General features: G+C 37.4%; 1 protein-coding gene across 1 annotated transcript in view; it reads left to right on the top strand.

The window, feature by feature from the left end:
• The window catches only part of LOC125238684 (diacylglycerol kinase 1), a 191519-nt gene that overhangs the window by 39242 nt on the left and 133087 nt on the right, over positions 1-19190 (top strand). The gene's annotated exons all lie outside the window — the stretch shown is intronic.

The raw sequence follows: 19190 nt of genomic DNA, 5'->3' as shown, positions 1-19190 counted from the left end.
AAAATATTCCAGCTGTGGAACACTATAATAGGCTAATTAAAAAAAAAGCAAAATATCGTGGATAAAATAAGTCATGCGGTATATGTCACATGCGCGTTGCCACCCCATTAGAAACTTGTACATTCCCTTTTGCTGTGTTAAGTACACAGCAAAAAGGAGTGTACAAGTTCTAAGGAGGGTTCGGGTTGCCGATGACTCAAAGGACAGTAGACGGAACAAGTTAGTTCCGTAAGTCCTCCTGTCATCAGCACACCACACCGAGGAGCTCTGGCAGCATTACTCACCGACAGGAACACAACACTATGAGTAGGGTCTAGTGCTATTTGGCTGCGGTCTTCTGTAAGGCGGAGGTACTACCCCAGTTGGGCTCTGCTGCTCTAGATTCGAGCGAGACGATATTCGCTGTGCTGTGCCCTACCACACAAAGCGGAATATCATTCGCTATGCCCTACCTAAATTAAATAAATTATTGGGTTGGTAAGAAAGTAATAAGCGATCGATTGAATTCCACATAAAATTTTTGAGAGAGTTCTAGAATCTTCTGTGGTCGAAAGTATATAAAGGGCGAGTCGCACAGTTTCTCGTCAGTCATTCACTAGCTGTCGCCGAGCTAATATAAGGAAGAAAATTGACGAATTAAAAGTGCATGTAAGGCATTGCTTACTATATGAATTTCAGTCTGGCCATTCAGCCGCCGAAGCAGTGCGTAATATATGTCAGCGTGTTGCTCCTGAAGTTGTGTCTGAGGCCACGGCGAAACGATGGTTCCAGCGGTTTCGTAGTGGCGACTTTTCATTATCAGATCAACCTAAGTCTGGTCAACCGGTGAAGATTGATGTAGCCAAATTAAAAACCTTAATTGAAGGAGATCCGAGGCTAACGAGTCGTACTCTTGCTACCGAGTTAGGCTGCTCTCATGTCACCATAGAAACACATTTACACGAGTTGGGAAAAAACTACAAATTCAGTGTTTGGATACCGCACGAACTTGATAGACATCAACTAAACTGCCGTGCCGATATCTGCATACAACTTCTGTCTTTTCGCCGCACATTCGACTAGTTGGACCAACTTATCACTGGAGATGAAAAATGGGTCTTATATATAAATCACACACGCAAAACGTCAGTGGCTAGCTCCAAACGAAAAAGGAATAGAGGCACCAAAAACAGAGCCTCACCCGAAAAAAGTTATGCTGTCCGTTTGGTGGGATATTCATGGTATTATTCACTGGGAACTCCTACCAAGTGGAATGACTGTTACCGCATCAGTATACTGTAATCAGCTTGAAAATTTAAACCAAAAAATCTGTCAGAATCGTCCACAGCATGCTGAAGTTTTTTTCTTACACGACAATGCTCGCCCACACATTGCAAAAGTGACTCGGCTAAAGCTATTGGAGCTAGGTTGGAAAGTGATACCTCATCCACCGTACTCTCCAGACTTGGCACCTACGGATTACGCATTGTTCAGATCGCTAAGCAATGCCTTGAATGAAAAAAAGTTCGATGATCAAGCCCATCTACGACAGTACATAGCTGAGTTTTTTTAATCTAAACCTAAGAACTTCGCCGATGCTATTCATTCTTTACCAGAACGATGGAGACAAGTAGTAGATAACGAAGGCCGTTATATTTTTGATAAATGATTAAAATAATAAATTAAATAAAAATTACAATATTGGTTATGATTCGCTCATTACTTTCTTACCAACCCATAAATTGTGGGGTTAAATTGTGGCGTAGGCGAGAGGCTGGCAACCTGTCACTGCAATGTCACAGTTTCGTTTTCTTTCAACCCCTTATTTGCCAAGAGTGGCACTGAAGCTTTAGTAGTTATTCTTTATTCTTTATTCTTTATTGTATTGCAGTCATGTTCATAATACATTAGGTGTTACACATTAAAGAGGTAGGTACATGACACCCTGTAAGGGTATTCAATATTTCTTAGGTCAATATTCAGTTTCATGTGTTCTGCCTACCCCTTTATGGGATACAGGCGTGATTGTATGTATGTATGTATGTATGTATGCCCTACCTCCTACAATAAATATTAATAGAATTTCAAACAGATAACAATAACATGTTATTTTTTAAGGTATTTTTAAGTGTGCTTAAAAATACCTTAAAAAATAACCCGCCCGTATCTATAAAACGGACCCTACAAATTTCAGACCCGTATCTATTCTCCCGGCAATAAGTAAAAAGAATCATTCTTGATCAGCTTCTATCTCATTTTAATGTTAATGATTTACTCTATAAGGAACAATTTGGATTTACCCGGGGCAGGTCAACGACAGATGCAGGCACGACCTTAATTACATACATATTTGATGCATGGGAACAAAAACTAGATGCTATAGGCGTGTTCTGTGATCTGTCGAAGGCTTTCGACTGCGTTGATCATGACACTCTTATTCGCAAGTTGCACCACTACGGCGTCAATTATAAGGCCCTTGATCTGATCTGGTCTTATCTTACAAACAGAATTCAGAGGGTGAACATAAACAGAGCTAAATCATCGGGGTCTATTACTTCAATGGGCGTTCCCCAAGGATCTATTCTTGGTCCTTTCTTATTTCTCGTTTACATTAATGATTTGCCTTATATAGTTAATGAAAAACATAAGTTAGTTCTCTTTGCTGATGATACATCAATTGTATTTAAAGTAAAAAGGAATGAATGTGATTCTAATGAAATAAATAATGTATTGTCCTCTTTAGTTCAGTGGTTTACTACTAATAATTTACTTCTCAATGCTAAAAAAACTAAATGTGTTAGATTCTCGTTGCCTAATGTCCAGCATACGAATGACGTACAAGTTGTTTTAAAGAACGAGACATTAGACTTTGAAAACAAAGCCGTTTTTCTAGGCATAACTTTAGATCTAAAACTACAGTGGGGTTCGCACATCTCTACATTGGCAAGTCGACTGAGTTCAGCAGCATACGCAGTTAAAAAATCCGTCAACTTGCAAATGTACAGACGGCACGGCTGGTGTATTTTGCATATTTCCATAGCGTCATGTCTTACGGCATTTTATTGTGGGGAAAAGCCGCTGATATTAATTCTATTTTTATTTTACAGAAACGTGCCATTCGCAATATTTATAATTTGGGGTCACGTGTGTCCCTCAGAGATAAATTTAAGGAGATCAACATCCTCACTGTTGCTTCCCAATATATTTACGATAATATTATTTATGTAAAAAAAAATATTGACATGTATAAATTGAATAGTGATGTACACCATTTTAACACCAGAAATAAAAATAAATTGGCGATCCCGCGATTCCGTTTACAAAAAGTGAATAATTCATTTATGGGGAACAGCGTGCGATTTTATAATAAGTTACCACCTAATGTATCTGAATTGTCAATAAATAAATTCAAATCATTCGTAAAACGACAGCTCCTGCAAAAGGCTTACTATACTGTCAAGGAATTCGTAGAAGATAAGGATGCATTTATGTTAAATTAGAATAAGATGTACATATATATAATTTTAAGTTGACATGTAAAAGTGCTAGCATAAGCCTATTTACAGAATAAACATTTTTGATTTTGATTTTTGATTTGATTTTGCTTCGTTACCCTGCATATATACGAGTTTCAGTATATTTTGACTATTTTTTTTATGAAGATATTTTATATTTTTAAAGTAATGAGATGTAGTTAAAATGTACGTACCCGCGTACAAGTCCTTGGTAACCAGACCGATTTCCCTATGAGGTTGTAAGCTATAATCTTGCTAGATTTTTTCCTTAATATAAAACCATGGTTCATTAGTTACAAACGTACCTATTCAGTCTAAGAACAAATTAAATTATTTTCATAGGATTTCGAACCTTGCCCCCGTGACCAGTTGGCCGAGTGGTTCAGGCATCCGTGGCTATAACGGAGTACGCTGGTTCGAATCCAGCCTTGGACAAGGCCTTGGTAATTTTTTGTATATGACATTTATTTCAGTTTGCTATTCAGGATAACAATTGAAGTTACCGCTCATTCTTCGTCTTTTTTTAAACCTGAAAAATAAGATTTTAGACTTATGCTCTTTCACCCGAGCACGTCAGTAATATCCCCTTAACGACGCACTTCCGTTTTGGACATTAGGGGTTTATTACGGCCGATTCAATATCTATTCGACTCATAAAAGAGTGTCTAGGTAGGAATGGGAATGACCCGAGACATCTCTATTTTGTGTTTGGCGCCTGCTTGGCGGCATAGCAATAAATGGTACAACTGTTTAGAAAAAAAAAATTGAAATCAACCCCCGACCGCGACATAGTGGACCGATTTTCATGAAACATGGCTAAGAACACTCCCGACTAACTCAGCTTTCAAACAAAAAAAACTAAATCGGAATCGGTTCATCCGTTCGGAAGCTACGATGCCACAGACATAGACAGACACACAGACAGACAGACAAGTCAAACTTATAACACCCCGTCATTTTTGCGTCGGGGGTTAAAAAACCTTAAACCGAAGAACAGTGTAGTATAATAAAGAATACTATCGTACAGTATGGCCACTCCCGCTCCCCGCTGAAAGTGCCGCCCACCCGCTCTCGGCTACCTCACAGTTACCTCCTGTCAAATCTCACTCATACAAGCATGGTACGCGTTCACCTACACGAGCTTAGACTGTGTGCTAGGAACGCACCTCTTTCATATATATGTTGGAGGCTTGAATAAAGCCTCAATAAAGAAATATACCAAAAATATTTTAAAGAATGCAGTGCAGTTGACTGCGATACTTTCCAATTCAAATCTGACTGACTGTTCCTCTCAGGATCCAACTCAACACCGCTGTCTTAATGACAGTGGTCATCTTAACCAGCCAGGAACTAATCCATTTAACAGCTGTTCGGGTCATATAAATAACAGACACTGTATCGCAGTCAAACACACTCAAGCATAGACTATTTCCATAGACTATATCTTGACATTCCAACATCCGCAGCCGTCATGCTGCGACACGGCCATTCTGACCTTCCACACGTCCGCGTGTGGAGAATACGATCAGGACCGCACAAGTAAACACTTTAGGTACAGGAGCACAAATCCACTCGGTTATCCTGACCATAATCATACGTGCAAAAGCCAAAACAAGTTCGCAATAACCATTTTTAAATGACTAATGAAAATGAAACAATGCCCTAATTGCGTAACCCGCAATCTGCATCATTGGCCAAAACGACCAATGAAAAACACACGGCACACAGCCCACATTGCGTAACCCGCAATGCGCTTCATTGGCTAACCACCAACGGGAAACTCACGGCACACAGCCCACATTGCGTAACCCGCAATGCGCTTCATTGGCTAACCACCAACGGGAAACTCACGGCTCACAGCCCACATTGCGTAACCCGCCATGCGCTTCATTGGCTAACCACCAACGGGAAACTCACGGCACACAGCCCACATTGCGTAACCCGCAATGCGCTTCATTGGCTAACCACCAACGGGAAACTCACGGCACACAGCCCACATTGCGTAACCCGCAATGCGCTTCATTGGCTAACCACCAACGGGAAACTCACACGGCACACAGCCCACATTGCGTAACCCGCAATGCGCTTCATTGGCTAACCACCAACGGGAAACTCACAAAAATGTATGTATGAAATGAAGGTACAGGAACATTATTGAAGTACTCATTGCGAACTTGATTCAGCCTATGCTTCATCAGTATCGTCACCATCTAGATTAGTTGGATGTGGTATTATGTGTCATTTTAAACTAATGTAGGGGATGTTATTGTTGGTAAACCGATTGCCAATTAATGGTACTAATGTGTTCTATCACTTTTGTCTTCCGTTGTTACTAGGTACTAGGCACTCAAAAGGCATTTATTCGAAACGATGCACGATAGCACGGCTCAGCTGTTCTACAGCATACTATATACGGTCCGGTCCACCATTGTACCTACCCCGCAACATGATGTACATAAAGGTATCTAATTGACCGGTAATATACATCCTCTGGGTTCCATTTCAAATTAAATCCGTTTCGCATCAAGTCGTATTTTCATATCTCGTTATTCAACCAATCATATGCAACCAATCATCTTTCACGAACGCTTTTTGTTATGTAATACTGGTCAGTATTTTACACTTGACGACGTGAACTTTATGATATCATCCATCGTAATATTTGAACGGAATAGAAATGCGATTTAAAAGTACAGTGAGCACATCAATACTTGCATTAATTAACTATTTAATATGATCATTATTTTCTTCTCATAAGATCGGAAGTGATTCTGAGTTAACAAGGAGAGAGATAGAGAGAAATACTGGAAACCTAAAATGAAATTTGAAAGTATAACTTTTAATATAAATTTCTTAACACCTTCGTTGCGGCAATTAAAGTATGTATACTTCGTAAGAAGTCTAAAGACCCCCTACTGCAGTGAAAGTGTTAATCCATCCTTCCATTAAAAATGTGAATAGTGAACATTTTTACTTAGTAGATATGTCGCAGTAAGATAGATAAAGCCGTTATATAGTTATAACCCTAGGAATATAATTATACGTCGTAACATAGTTAAACGAAAGCGATTAATTGCTATCTTACTAGGAATATAACTATAATACTAAACTAGTTTAGTCATATAGTTATATGACTGGATCCAGTTTAGTGAAATGATTGAAGGCAGGAGTGCGGCGGTGCGGCGGAGGTATAGTTATAACCCTAGGGATATAATTATATGCCGTAACATAGCTAAACGAAAGCGATTCCTTACCATCTTACTAGGAATATAATTATAATACGTTACTAGTTTAGTTATATAATTATATCACTGGATTAAACTTAGTCTAGGGATATAATTATAATACGTCTCTAGTTAAGTAATATAGTTATACACCGTGTTTCACTTAACACTAAAAACCTGAAATCTGTTCAGAATCGAGAGTAGAATCGATTGAGCTATATCTTGATGGGGGTAATATTTTTTGTTTAATTTGTATTATTAGTTATTTTTTACGTGCCCATTCTATTGTATTCGTAATGCGACATTGTGTATATCACATTGCTAGAGGTTGCTTACCTTTTTCAGTATTTAGGGGTATTAATACTGGCTGGTTACTTGGACGATACTTTTTCCGTTACGAGTTTGACGTTGTTTGTCAGTTTAATCTTAATGTTTATCATAAGTCATAACAAATTGAACTCGTACCTAATTACAACCTAGTCATTTTGAATGTTGGGTTTAAATTTGCTTACCGTGATTAAATTACCGGGATTTCCCGGGAAATCAAGAACCGGGAAATACCGGGAGCATGCCCTAACTGTTACGTTTTAACTAATATAGCTTGGATTCGTTTGTTTAGTAACCAAACCTTGTGTACTATGTTCGGATCGATACAAAATAAACTTTGTTCTAACGTCAGTGACGGTGTTGTTATTCCAAATCGTCTCGCTATACGTATTATAAAACACTGATTTAAACTTTCACGATTTTTACACATATTTAAAATTGCAAACGGGAGTTAATACATAGTAATACGCGATTAAGTCCCGTTTGCAATTTTAAATACCGTATTATAATTATATTCCTAGTAAGATGGTTCTGAATCGCTCCCTTATATCCCTAGGGTTATAACTATACCTCCGCCGCACCGCTGCACTCCTGCCTACAATCATTTCACTAAACTGAATCCAGTCATATAACTATATGACTAAACTAGTTTAGTATTATAGTTATATTCCTAGTAAGATAGCAATTAATCGCTTTCGTTTAACTATGTTACGACGTATAATTATATTCCTAGGGTTATAACTATATAACGGCTTTATCTATCTTACTGCGACAGATACATGGCTTTTATCTTCTATGCTGTTCCTGAAATGAAGACTATTGATTGTGTACTGAATTGAGTATTTTCATTTATCCGCATACTCTACTGTGATAAATGTCACCTTATTAAACACAACTTAAATATGGCAAATGTGCTTAATCGCATTCTCGTCGCGGTTCAGGACCTAGTAATAAAGGAGCCAGGATTTCTTCGATTTCCTTTGTTTTAGTAAGTGTATACCTATGCTAGAATAGCTATTTAAAAACTAACGTTGTCATTTTATATCTCATTGTCATCGCTGGGCATTTTAAATAAACAGAAAACAAATAATAATTGTAATTGACAACGTTGTTATTTGACTTTCTTGATTTGATTTCCATTCATCCTACCCATAAGTATTTGATCGCCAGTGTCCGAGGTGTGGCTACAGTATAGGACTATACAAAACGGAACAATTCAGGGTTGTCCCTTTCCAATGAATAAACCCATCCTACGGGGTATCGCAAACAAAGTGACGCAAAGTTAGTAGCCAAATTGAAACTGTTATGAGATGGAACATTTTTTTTTTACGTTTTGGGAGCGTATGTTCATATCCTACCGACCGCGCCATATAATGGTATATAGACGCGTCAATGAAACTAGGTGCTCAGATCAAGACCGACTCTTTATTCTCGTTCTCATCTACAGAAAATACGACATTTAACCGTAAAAAAATAATAAGCACGTACAAAATAATTTTAGGTCATTTAGTACAATAACATTTATCTACCTAAAATCGCCGTCAATAGAAATTGTCAACAATGTAAACAAACCATTCTATAAAATATCAATATTCTAGCACAATTTTATTGCTTTAAAGGTTGAGGAACATAATGTGATATGAATTGATTAAATAACACATGAATTTAGCCAGTATCTGATGAGTTAGAATGAAAATTAAAGACATTTTGACTACAAGGTTTGTTTACATTGTTCACAAGTTCTATTGACGGCGACTTTACCAAATTTTACCAAAACAACATGACAAAAAAATCAAATTCTACCCAACAATTCATCATCCTCATCATCCTCCTTGCGTTATCCCGGCATTTGCCACGGCTGTAATGGGAGCCTGGGGTCCGCTTTGACAACTAATCCCAAGATTTGGCGTAGGCACTAGTTTTTACGAAAGCGACTGCCATCTGACCTTCCAACCCGGAGGCTAAACTAGACCTTATTGGAATTAGTCCGGTTTTCTCACGATGTTTTCCTTCACCGAAAAGCGACTGGCAAATATCAAATGTCATTTCGCACATAAATTCCGAAAAAATCATTGGTGCGAGCCGGGGTTCGAACCCGCGACCTCCGGAACGAAAGTCGCACGTACTTACCCCTAGGCTACCAGCGCTTCAAATTATACCCAACAATTAATGTTTTTTTAATTCTAATTCAAAATATCTTTATTCATGTAGGCCTAGTTACAAGCTCTTATGAATAGTTCATTACATATATAAGGCCTGACTCGTAACGGATTTGTCAAATTCAAAACTGTTTTAACGGTACCAGAGCCGGCCGAATCAAAGTATGTTTTTCTATAATGTGTTTAAAATGTATTTAAAATTTATTATTTATTAGTAAATTCATCATTCTCCATTTCTCCTCGCTCATGGTGTAAGTTTTGTTGTATGCCCTCCATCGTACATCCGACAGTGTTTTTCGACACATTCTTAGTTTTAGTCCTATCAAGGACTATCTTTTTTTAAATATTTTGGTGGCTTATGGTTGGTGTCATTTAAATGAATGAATTTCTTAGACACTCCATCCTATTCCAGTTAATAGGTGAATACTATGAGACTTCGTTAAATTAAGTTTTTTACCCGATTTGAAGAGCGTTGGCTTTAGCAGGCTGCTGGCTTCATAGCTGTGGTGGATGATATCCAGCTATTGTCAGAATAAAGTTGAAAGATCATATTATTAAATAAAATCTGCGAACAGCTTCGTTCAGCAGTTTTTGTTGTAGATTTTTTATCGAAAAGTGGTTACTTTGCTTTAAATGCTTAGTAACGGACACTGCATCGACTGAATTCCTAGTAAAGTGGATATTTGGAGACTCATCTACATTATCATTGTTTCATAGGAATCGTAAAGAAATTGCCTTTCAGATAAGGTATAATGTTGGTTGCCTGGTAGTGTTGAAAATGATTTAAATGCAAGTTTCGTCAACAGGAATCAAGTTTTTGACAGCAATTTGTCGCCGAATTATTTTCAGCGATCACTTTAATTTTATCTATCTAGTTAGTTGAGAATTGCTTTTAAACATGATTCTAACATAATAATTTTGTGAATCTGGCAATTTGAATGGTGTAATGTATATATAAAGTAAGCCAGAAATTATACAAGAAAAAGCACTCTGAATTTGACAAATCCGTTACGAATCAGGCCTTATTATGATCTTAATCTAACCTAATTATCAGAGCACTTTATTGTTGTAAATTATTGTTCATAATAATATTGAGTCTATAATATACAATTTCATATAAAAATAATCGTTAAACAAAAAATATATAATTAGGTATATGTATATATAAAAATACATGTCTAGAATATTTCTAGGAAAAATCCAATGTCCAAAAAAATACAATATTAATTTCATCAACAATAATAATAATAAAAAACGTAAAAATAAGAAACCATTTCGAATAACAATTAATCCCACGTTGTTTTATCATTCATGTAGTCTTGTGTTGTGTTGTATATGTAAGCTTTTGAAATGAGTACACGCTTTACATGATTCTTAAATTTATTAATTGACAAGTCAGTAATATGATTCGGAAGTTTATTATAAAATCGAACACAATTACCCATGAATGATTTTTTAATTTTACAGAGCCGTGTGAAGGGCACCGCGAGTTTATGTTTATTTCTAGTATTTATATTATGTACATCACAGTTTTTCTTAAAATTACAAATGTTTTTATGTACATACATAATATTCTCATAAATATATTTATTGACAATGCACTGTCATTATATTAATGTCCTTAAATTTATCTCTAAGTGAGTCTCTATGGTTCATTTTATATATTGCTCGAATAGCCCTCTTCTGCAGAATAAATATGGTATTTATCTCTGAAGCACTGCCCCAAAGTAAAATACCATATGACATAATGCTGTGAAAGTAACTAAAATAAACTAATCGAGCTGTTTTCACGTCTGTTAACTGACGGATCTTGCTCACTGCAAAAGCTGCAGAACTAAGTCTATTCGAGAGGTTAACAATATGGGGACCCCACTGAAGTTTAGAATCTAAAGTTATACCAAGAAAAACTGTACTATCTACCAGTTCTAATTCCTCATCCTTCACAACGACACTTGTTTGCTCATTCCTTACGTTACTATTAGTGACAAACTTAATACATTTAGTCTTTTTTTCATTTAATAATAAATTATTAGCATTGAACCAGTTCACTACTTTAGAGATAGCATTGTTTACATCACTGTGAGCTTGTTGCTGTCGTTTGAGTTTGAAAATAAGTGAGGTGTCGTCTGCAAACAATACTATATCATGGTGGGTCTTTACAAGGAATGGCAAGTCATTTATGTAGATAAGGAACAGGAAAGGCCCCAATATTGATCCCTGTGGTACACCCATAGAGACCAATGACCCAGTTGATCTCTGTCCATTGACATCTACCCTTTGTATTCTACCATTTAAGTAGGACTTGAGTAAATCTAGTGCTGATCCTCTGACTCCATAATAATGTAGTTTCCTGATCAATGTTTCATGACAAACACAGTCGAAGGCCTTAGATAAATCACAAAAGATACCTAAAGCATCTTGTGACTCCTCCCAGGCATCGAAAATATGCTTAATTAGCTCAACACCAGCATCGGTTGTCGAGCGACCCCGTGTGAAGCCAAATTGCTTATTATGCATTAAATTATTAACGTTAAAATGTCGTACTAATTGAGAAAGAACTAATTTTTCAAATATTTTACTGAAAGTTGGCAGCACAGATATTGGTCTAAAGTTAGTGGGGTCAGAGTGGCTGCCGGATTTAAATAAAGGAGTTATTTTGCTATGTTTCATTAGATCAGGAAACTCGCCGCAGTCAACACTGTTGTTGAATATAACTGCTAAGTCAGGCGCTACAATCTCAACTAAGGATTTTACGGCATGGACGGAGACCCCCAGAGGTCACTAGTTTTTTTGACATTAATTGATTTAAATGCCTTTACTATATCTGAGGTACAAACATGTTCAAAATAAAGGTCTCTACAACACTCAGGAACGTTTTCCTCTAATAATGTGACGGCAGATAAGGGTGATGAATTTAAATCCTTAGTTGTGAATGCTGGTATCTCGGTGAAAAATTTTTCGAACTCTGTTGCTACTTCAAAATTGGAATCTATAATTTTGTTATCAATATTCAGTTTAATATCTTTTACTGCGTGTTTCGAGCGACCAGTTTCCACATTAATTACTTTCCACGTTGCTTTAATAATGTCAGAGCTATTTTTTATTTTATTACTAAGATAATTTCGCTTAGCGATATGACAATCTATCTTGAACTTCTTCGAATATTGCTTAACATGTTCTTTAAATTCATCACTCGTATTAAACCGCCGTTCTTCATACAAGGCATACAATGCACGTCTTCGTTGATGTAACTCTGCAGTAGCCCACTCACTAAAAACTGATTCTGTTTCAAATTAATCCCCAATTGCAAATTCACCTTGTATAGTAAAGGAATCTCGTTACGCAATTAGCTACCGTGAAATATGGCGCCCAATTTCAAGTACTGACGAGCAGTTATTACTCCTCGGCGGTGGAATTCGACTCCCGTCTGTGTTTTCGGGGATAATTAATCAACTAGTCATTACAAAACTTGTTTCATTTCTCAAACTCGATTCATCCGTTCGGGAGTTACAGTTCAAATATTGGCACTGTTTTTACAATTTTATAACAAGCCTAAAAAATTAAAATTAATAGTTATTTGTTATACAAGGGTGCAAAGTTGTATTTTAACGCCGAGTGTGGAATTGAAAAACGAGCAAGTGAAAGGATTCTATAGTTGAACCACGAGCGAAGCGAGTGGTTCGAGAATAGAATCCTGAACTTGCGAGTTTTTTAACACACGAGAATACATTTGCACCCGAGTGTAACACAAAACTTTTCCCCTCAATATAGCGAGGAAAGTACAATAAAGGTGACGGATGAAAAGAGATTGCACGGAGCAGAGATGAGAATGTTAAGATGGATGTGTGGCGTGACAAGAATGGATAAAATAAAGAATGAGTATATCAGAGGAAGCCTGAAAGTAGCACCGATTGTTGAAAAAGTAAGAGCGAATCGACTAGCATGGTATGGACATGTAATGCGGAGGGATGAAAGGCATGTGACGAGAAAGGTATTACGAATGAATGTGGAAGGTGGTGGAAGTAACGGGAGGGGAAAACCGAAGAAGAGGTGGATGGACTGTGTGAGACATGATATGGAACTAAAACAAGTTAATGATGAGATGACGAGTGACAGAGATCTATGGAAGAGAAAGACATGCTGCGCCGACCCCAAGTGACTGGGATAAGGGCAAGAGAATGATGATGATAACGAGGAAAGTACAACGCAAAAAACGCGTTTATCACTGCTTCCAGTAGTTCCACAGGTGGTAAAACATCGTCATCACTAGATTCACTGACTTATATAAATTTCAAAGCAGAAATAATTACTATATTCAAGGTCAAATAACTTTATCCACTAGTGGATAAAATGCGTTTTTACGCGCTGGTATTAAAGGACAAAACAGTTGTTTCCGAGCTAGTGAGGGGAAAAATTAATTTAGAGAATAAAGAATTAATGTAAAATATAAAGTATATCACTAATACAAAGTAAATTGTATATATTGCAAAAAACTGTTAGCTGTTAAGCACAATTAGTGTAAGATTAGATTTATATGAAAACTAAATCTGGGAGAGGACACTGACTTCTGTAACACAGGTTTTACCTAGCTCAGAACTCAGGGACGTACACATCTGGCTGTACGGTACATTTGCTCAATATTTTTTTTTTTTAGTTACGATGCCACAGACAGACACACACGCAAAGACATACAGACAGACACGTCAAACTTATAACGCCCCGTCGTTTTTGCGTCGGGGTTTAAAAACTCATAGTAGGTACAGTTCTAATTATAAACACAAACTACACACCCTGTGTGGTGACGGGTTAAGAATTTCACCACCCCCTTTCTTCCCGTGGGTGTCGTAGAAGGCAACTATGGGATATGATATGGGTTAAATAGTGGCGTAGGCGGGAGGCTGGCAACCTGTCACTGCAATGTCACAGTTTCGTTTTCTTTCAACCCCTTATTTGCCAAGAGTGGCACTGAAGCTTTAGTAGTTTCATGTGTTCTGCCTACCCCTTTATGGGATACAGGCGTATGTATGTATGTATGTATGTACTACACACAAAATTCTGTCGTTTATTCGATTACTAAGTTAATTAGTGAAATCAAACAAACCATCCTATTTCATGTCCTTCAGTTAATTCGCTTAATGAATATGTACGAACTTGAAATTTAATTAATTGTCGTTGGGTGGCATCCAATCGAAATCCATAATGAAATTATTTGACATCTGAATTTCGTGTTAATCTCGCAAATTTATAAGGGCGTTTACACATGGATTTCTGACGACTGGTCCAGCCTAGCGCGTGGTGCTGCCTGCTAAGCCATTGTCCGGGGGTTGAATCCCGATAAGGGCACTTATTTGTGTGATGAGCACAGATATTCTTTTATTTGCTGTTTCTGTTTTCTTACTTGTGTATTTTGTAGTTATCATGACTAAATAATTGATTGATGGATTGATTGATTGAATGATATTTGTTGCTGAGTCATAGATGCTTTCTATGTTTACGAGTAGGGGGAATCCGCCACGGACATTTAACCTTAAAGTAAGATTACATACTGTAGTTATAAACTTAAACTTGTTAACTATCCTAATACATTTCTGTATCAGTTTTCTTGTGTTAATAAATTCTTTATTTATACAACAACATACAATCACGCCTGTGTCCCATGAAGGGCAGTAGGCAGAGCACATGAAACTACTCAGGTTTCAATGCCACTCTTGGCAAATAAGGGGTTGAAAGAAAACGAAACTGTGACATTGCAGTTAAGTACCTAAATGGTCGCGCACCGTACGATTTCAGAGGAATTTCCTGCCACGAACGCTCCGGCTGTGGAATGAGCTCCCTGTCGAGGTATTCCCGATGAACTACAGTATGGGGTCCTTCAACAAAAGAGTGTCTAATGGGTCGGCAACGCGCACGTGACACCCCTTGAGTTGCGGGCGTCCATAGGTTGCGGTGACCGCTTTCCATCAGGCGGGCCGTATACCTGTTTGCCACCGACGTGGTATTAAAAAAAAAAAGGTTGCCAACCCCTCGCCTACGCCACAATTTAACCCACATCTTTATCACATCTTTATTTATACATTTCGTATATAGGTACTATAGTATAATTGTTTTAAGCAGTGGTAGCTATGACGCCGAACTTTTAATCCGGAGGTCTCGGATTCAAATCTTGGCAGCTAGCTACCAATGAGTTTTTGGAACTTATGTATGTACATAATATGTATGTTAATTATGCATCTGTGTCAGTCTGATAATTCCCAATTTTTTCTACAAATTAAAACCGCTAAATCGAAACTAATTGATTTCGCGTGAAATACGACAGATAGATGTCCGCGTTGTTACAATGAAGTTGTCATTCTTAATTTTTACAGTATTTTTCACAATAACTTTTCAATTGCAATTCACGAAAAAACAGAACTTCATCTACGATTTGAATATGGCTGAGAAATTATTCACTGAATTTCAGAAACATTACAAAAAGACATACACGGAGCAAGAAAAGAAGAATAAATATAAGACGTTCGTTGATAATTTAGTGAGAATAAATGCTATCAATCAGAATCTGCCTGGGGCGTGGTTTGCTGTGATTGGGCCTTTTACCGATTTAACGTATATGGAGTTTATCAAAATGAATAAATTGACGAAAAAAGATTATGAAAATGTTGGCAGTAATTTCAGGTTTGTTCTTTTTGTGTTTATTATTTCTTTTTTCAACGTAATAAGACACTAGCATGTAAACGTATGCAGTCAGAAATAGAAGCCCCGCAAAGCGGGGCACCGTCGATTCAAGATAAGTACAAGTATGCGAGGGCGTATGCCTGTTTAATATAGTGTTAACAAGTTATCCAAAATACAGTTTTCCAAAAAAGGAAAAAAATGTAAAATGCTTCTAGCATGGAATAAAAGTTTAGTAGTAACGCGTTTCGAATTGATGACAAGAATTTTTTCACGCTTCACGAAATAGACGATTGATGATTTGCCGTATCTTATGATCGGCCGCTGACATAAGTATTATGTAAAATTTCAAATCCCTTTATTTTTATAAAGTTTACAGAAATGTATAAATCTAAAATAGGCAATCAATATTGCGATACATCGCGTACCTAAATAGGTATCTCATAGATAAGCGTGCTCCACCGTAGACCGCATCATCGCACCATCAGTAGGCCTAGCACATGATGGCCGCGGGAGTATGTCGCCGCGAGATAGATGACACGTCTTTGTCTAATTATATTAATGACATAAGGACAGGTAGTCTATCTCGCGGCGACATACTCCCGCGGCCATCATGTGCTAGGCCTGCTGGTGTGATCGTGGTCAAACGTCTACCTATTCATACAAAAAAAAAAGAAACTTCGCCAGCATCTTTAGTACAATGCCTCAAAGGTATAATTCAAAATTAATTTCAGAAACGTAATAAATTGCACTGACCGCCGCGGCTACCTCTTCGAAAGGTTCTCTGACAAAGTGAGAGATGATTACGAATCGAAAAACACCCAATCAGACGAATATTATAGTGACGAAGACGAGACGACGAAAGCCCATGACGAAAACGACGAAGAACACGGGACTCATGATGAGAAAGACGAACACGGGACGAAAGGTCATGACGAAAAAAACGAACATGGAACTAAAGGTCATGATGAGAAAGATGAACACGGGACGAAAGGTCATGGTGAGAAAGATGAACACGGGGCGAAAAGTCATGGTGAGAAAGATGAACACGGGACGAAAGGTCATGATGAGAAAGACGAAAACGGGACTAAAGCTCATGACGAAAAAGATGAACACGGGACGAAAGGTCATGATGAGAAAGCTGAACACGGGACTAAAGTTCATGACGAGAAAGACCATGCGTCGCGGACGGATCGGACGTAACGAAGGTCTAACGAGTGATTTAATCCTAGTTTTTAAAACTAGAGGATAAAAAAATGGCATGAAGTTATAAATAAAGTAGAATAAAAGTAAGTAGTTTGTTTTATTTGGTGACCACTACCGACACTAAATGTATAAAAAACCGGTCATATATTTTACTAGGTAAGTATATAATGTAATAATATAAAGTAAAAAATAAGTATACATTTTTCGCGATTTTTCTTTTATCTGTGCTTGAAATAATAATAAGACGTTGCATCGTACCAAATTTCAAGATTCTTAGTTCACGGAAAGGAACCTGTAAGGTTTGACTCCCTTGCGAGTGCGAAAAATCAAGGAAATTTGCGGCATTTTTGGCTACAAAATGATCTTTCTAAATATATAAAAGAAGAAATTGACTGGCTGACTGACTGACATATCAACGCATAGCCGAAACTGCTGGTACTAGAGATGCCAAATTTGGCACGTAGGTGCCTTATAAGGTGTAAAATAGCACTAAGAAAGGAGTTTTAAAAGTTATCCTTCTAAGGGGGTGAAATGGGGGTCCAAAGTTTGAATTTAGTACGCGGGTGAAACCTCAGGAAAAAGACGTTTACAAAATAAAAATCAAACTGTACTTCTTGGGCACCGGCGCCTAAGATTGCCCATCGTTATGTATTTTTGCTTTTATTATAGTTAATATATAATATATTCTGCAGTTTTGTTTTTAGTGTTATTGAACATGGACACATAATTTTAGCTAACAAAATTATGAAATTTTGAAATTGAGAAATCTTAGGAATGGGGCTATCTATAGCGCAAGTACCTTAATGACTTTATATAACGCCTTTATATAAAATACAATAACGACTTTATATAAAACATAATTTTGACGACCGGTCTGGCCTAGCGCGTAGTGACCCTGCCTGCTACGCCGCGGTCCCGGTTTCGAATCCCGGTAAGGGCATTTATTTGTGTGATGAGCACAGATATTTGTTCCTGAGTCATGGATGTTTTCTATGTATATAAGTATTTGTAAATTAAATATATTGTTGTCTGAGTACCCACAGCACAAGCCTTCTTGAGCTTACCGTGGGACTCAGTCAATCTGTGTAAGAATGTCCTTTAATATTTTTTTATTAAGTATTTATTTATGTAAATAAACAAAACTTATAGGCAAATAGGCACCTAAAAAGACATATTCAATCAAGAGATACTTGAAGATTAATGAATTCATTGGTTTATGTCCAATTTTCAATGCATTGAAAATCAATTTGCATCTTCGATTTCATACTGCTATGAACAATAAACCGGTCAAGTGCGAGTCGGACTCTGTCCTGAGGTTCCTTTGAACATAAGTCTTTATAAGTTTTCAAATGATCTATAATCTAATGTATGTGAGTATAGGACTTTACGATACAAGAGCAGCAACTTACAGAAGACCACAGCCAAATAGCACTAGACCCTACTCATAGTGTTGTGTTTCTGCCGGTGAGTAAGGCTGCCAGAGCTCAACGAGGGTGCGGTGTGCTAGTGACGGAAGGTCCTACGGAAGTAACTTGTTCCGTCTCTTGTCCTTTGAGTCGTCGACAACCAAAACCCTCCTTAGAACTTGTACACTCTTTTTTGCTGTGTACTTAACACAGCAAAAAGGAGTATACAAGTTTCTAATAGGTTGGCAACGCGCACGTGACCATTCCTTGAGTTGTACCTTTTGAAAAGATACATCTTCTGATCAGTGCATGTTACAAGGTTCCTAAAATGGAAAACACTTGATTTAATATTTATTTCAACAAATGCAGTTATTTGTAGTTATTTATACTAATATTCGGATCCCTTTCTTTTACCAAAGAGGATCCAGTTTATAGAGGGTTACTGTCAAAGTAAAATGTGTAATCACTACATCGGTGGCAAACAAGCATACGGTCCGCCTGATAGAAATCGGCCACCGTCACTAATGGACGCCTACAACTCAAGGAATGGTCACGTGCGCGTTGCCAACCCATTAGAAACTTGTACACTCTTTTTTGCTGTGTACTTAACAATAGTATAAAAAAAATGTATGTGAGTATAGAACTTTACGATACAAGAGCAGCAAATAGGAAATCCATACTTACTAATACTGTAAATGGGAAAGT

Source organism: Leguminivora glycinivorella, chromosome 24 (genome assembly GCF_023078275.1).
Source record: "Leguminivora glycinivorella isolate SPB_JAAS2020 chromosome 24, LegGlyc_1.1, whole genome shotgun sequence".
Taxonomy (NCBI): domain Eukaryota; kingdom Metazoa; phylum Arthropoda; class Insecta; order Lepidoptera; family Tortricidae; genus Leguminivora; species Leguminivora glycinivorella.
Note: the sequence above shows the minus strand (reverse complement) of the source record. Positions and strands in the feature narration are given on the sequence as shown.